Source organism: Equus quagga, chromosome 13, assembly GCF_021613505.1.
Source record: "Equus quagga isolate Etosha38 chromosome 13, UCLA_HA_Equagga_1.0, whole genome shotgun sequence".
NCBI classification, from domain to species: Eukaryota; Metazoa; Chordata; class Mammalia; order Perissodactyla; family Equidae; genus Equus; species Equus quagga.
In genome coordinates this window covers 23,207,086-23,210,676 of record NC_060279.1, presented here as the reverse complement: position 1 = coordinate 23,210,676, position 3,591 = coordinate 23,207,086, and the positions used below count along the sequence as shown (strand labels likewise).

Here is a 3,591-nt window from a genome sequence, read left to right as displayed (position 1 = left end):
AAAACTTAGATAAAATGCAGAAATTTTAAATGCATAGCTCAGTGAAATTTTACATATGTACACAGTCATGTGAGCACCACTCAGATCAAGATGAAGAACATTTCCTTTACCCAAAAGTGTTCTGTGACCATCCCCAGTTAATATCCGCCCCCCCCCCGTAAGTAACCACTATAGATTAATTTTGCCTATTCTGTGATTTCATGCACAGCATGTACTCTTTTGTGCCTGGCTTCTTTCATTCAACATAACGTCTAGATTTATCCATGTTGTTGTGTGTATCAATAATTTTGGGTTTTGCTCGTGGTTCCGGTGAGGAGAGAAGGAGGGAGCAAGGAGTCGGGTGATTGCAGGGGACTCGCCATGGTTGCTGCCACAGCCACCACCACTGCCTCTGTGCTTGTGTCGTGGGAAAGAAGGTGTGAGTCCCGGGTGTGAGCCAGCGGTCACACCGCGCCAGGAGGGACTGGGGTGGGAAGGTGATGGCGGAAACAGATAAACTCAACTTTGACAGCGTCATCCAACGGCTGCTGGCAGTGAGAGGTCCAAGCCTGGCAAGAATGTCCAGCTACAGGAGAATGAAATCAGAGGACTCTGCTTAAAGTCTCGAGAGATCTTTCTCAGCCAGCCTATCCTACTAGAACTTGAAGCGCCACTCAAAATATGTGGTGATATCCAGGGGCAATACTATGATTTGCTTCAACTTCTCGAGTACGGTGGTTTCCCACCAGAAAGCAACTACTTGTTTCTTGGGGACTATGTGGACAGGGGGAAGCAGTCGTCAGAGACTAGTGCCTCTTAATGGCTTCCAAAATCAAACATCCTGAGAATTTTTTTCTTCTCAGAGAAAACCACGAATGTGCCAGCATCAATAGAATTTATGGATCTTATGATGAATGTAAAAGAAGATATAACATTAAACTATGGAAAACTTTCACAGGCTGCTTTAACTATTTACCAATAGCAGTCATCGTGGATGAGAAAATATTCTGCTGTCATGGAGGTTTATCACCAGATCTTCCATCTGTGGAGGAGATTCGGTGAATTATGTGACCAACTGATGTACTGGATCAAGGTCTTCTTTGCAATCTTTTGTGGTCAGACCCCAATAAAGATGTCTTAGGCTGGGGTGAAAATGACAGAGCAGTGTCCTTCACATTTGATGCAGAAGTAGTTGCAAAATTTCTCCTTAAGCATGATTTGGATCTTATATGTAGAGCCCATCAGGTGGCTGAAGATGGATATGATTTTTTTGCAAAGAGGCAGTTGGTCACTCTGTTTTCTGCACCCAGTTATTATGGCAAGTTTGATAACGCAGGTGCCATGATGAATGTGGACAAAACGCTAATGTGCTCTTTTCAGGTATTAAAGCCTGCAGAGAAAAAGAAGCTGAATGCCACGAGACCCTAACACCTCCAAGGTACGATCACAAAGCAAGCAAAGAAATAGATGTCATCTTTACACTGCCTGGTTTGGACTTGTAACATACAGTGTATAATCTCCATTTTAAAACTGTCATGTGTATTGGTCAGCTTGCTCAGATAGTGTGTTTGTGGGGCCCCCCTTCCATTTTTGACTTGATGAATGGCATCTGCTGGTTATAACAGCAAATGACAGACTCTCCACTCACATGAAAAAATGTTTAGTTTTTTGATTCTCTATTCCTTTTGCAAACAACTTTAATGATGGTGTTAAAGCTGTACACCCTAGGGCAGTTTATCCTAAGGGCTAAGTGTACAACTGATCTTTTTTTAATTCAGTTCAACCCATGAATAATGTAAATGCTAATTTTCTTTAGGATATGAAGAGAGCCCTAGGGTGCTCAATCTCTACATGTTATTGTCACAAAATGCATACTGTTGATACAAACCACTATGAACATATTTTTTTTATTTTTAAATTTTGTTTCAAAGGGATTGCTTTTTTTCTCTCATTGTCTTGTCATGTACAAACTAGCTTTTATAGCTCTCAACATTAGGAGTAACTTCCAACCTTGCCAGCATCTCTAGTATGATGTATATTAAAGCACACTTTCCCCTACTGTATACTAAAGATGATGATTAAAGCCATTATTTAAAAGTAATTTTTTTCTAAATTCCTGTGTAGTATTTATGCGTATATGCCACAATTTATCTTTTCATTCTACTATTGATGGATTTTTAGGGTGCTTCCACTTTTTCAGTATGCCCATTCATTTTTGAGAGTGAAATACATAAATGCTCCCGGAAGCTCTAAGGGACTGGGGCTTAGCGACTAGATGGCTGCACCGCGGAGTGACTGGATCAGCCAGCTGGGCATGTGGTTGGGGACCTCCAAATATCACTCCCTGTAAATCTTTTCTCTGGGGTTGTTCAGTCTCTCGAAAGAAGGATCATCCCAGTGTGTGAGCGGGGCGGCCAGTATTCTGGAACCTCAAGTCTTTCCACTCCAATGCAGAATTTCATTTTGACCATTTTTCGCTCTGCGTTTCACCCTTACTCTCTAGGGCCTCTTTCAGTTGTTCTGGAACACACGCTCCTTTGGCAGAGGCAGTTACTGACAGTGAGTGGAAGGGATGAGGACACTAGCTCATTTTCAGGCTCCTCCACCTCACGTCAGCCTTTTGTGGTGTCCTCCATTTTTCAGTTGTCCAGATTCTAGGGGCAAATTGGATTTCTCTTATTAATGTCTCTCAGCAGACATTTAAGTTTGATTTCTCCCTGATCTGATAATTTATTATTCTTTCCTCCATACATTTTCCTTCTTTATATGCTATCGTTTGGGGCGACATACCTCCTGGTTTCATCAAAACATGAGTGTTCCTTTTTTTTTTTTTTTAAGATTGGCACCTGAGCTAACAACTGTTGCCAATCTTTTTTTTTTTTTCTGCTTTCTCTCCCCGCATCCCCCCAGTACATAGTTGTATATCTTAGTTGCAGGTCCTTCTAGTTGTAGCATGTGGGACGCTGCCTCAACGTGGCCTGACAAGTGGTGCCATGTCCGCGCCAGGATCCGAACCAGCGAATCCCTGGGCCACCACAGCGGAGCGCACAAACTTAAGCACTCGGCCACGGGGCCGGCCCCTCCTGTTTCTTGTTATTGCTATTTTCGGGTAAATGCTACACAGAGGAAAATGGATTCAATAGATTTCCACTTCCTTTCCCCTCCTTTGTTCAAGTTAATGGCTCCTTATCACCAATCCTAAGAAGTACAAAGTTCTTAAGAGCTGAACCTCTCTCTTCAGGTTCACCTGTAGCCAGTCTCTTTAGATGAGCGAAACCCATATACGGAGACGTATCTGATGGTTCTCCAACACACCACGCTCTCTCACAACCACCTGCCTTGGCAAATTCTCTTCACACTCCTGGGAATCTTCCCCCCTGATTATTTGCCTAAAATATTCAGACTGTTCAAATGTCACTTCCTCAATGAGATTTCCATGTCTTCTCCCCAAAGTTCCCCATGCAGACATCCATATAGCATTTGCTGCGTCACCTAATCATTGTTCACATGCTCATTTTCCTCACTAGAATATGAGCTTCTTGAAGACAATGTTTACCCCATGAGTTTTCATTTCCTTTATCAAACCAAGTAATAATAGTGCTTATAGAATGC

At 42.5% G+C, this 3,591-nt stretch overlaps 1 pseudogene; it reads left to right on the top strand.

Moving 5' to 3' along the window:
• The first annotated feature begins 479 nt into the window (after window positions 1–479).
• Window positions 480–1,407, top strand: LOC124251133 (serine/threonine-protein phosphatase PP1-gamma catalytic subunit-like; annotated as a pseudogene).
• Window positions 1,408–3,591: the final 2,184 nt, after the last annotated feature.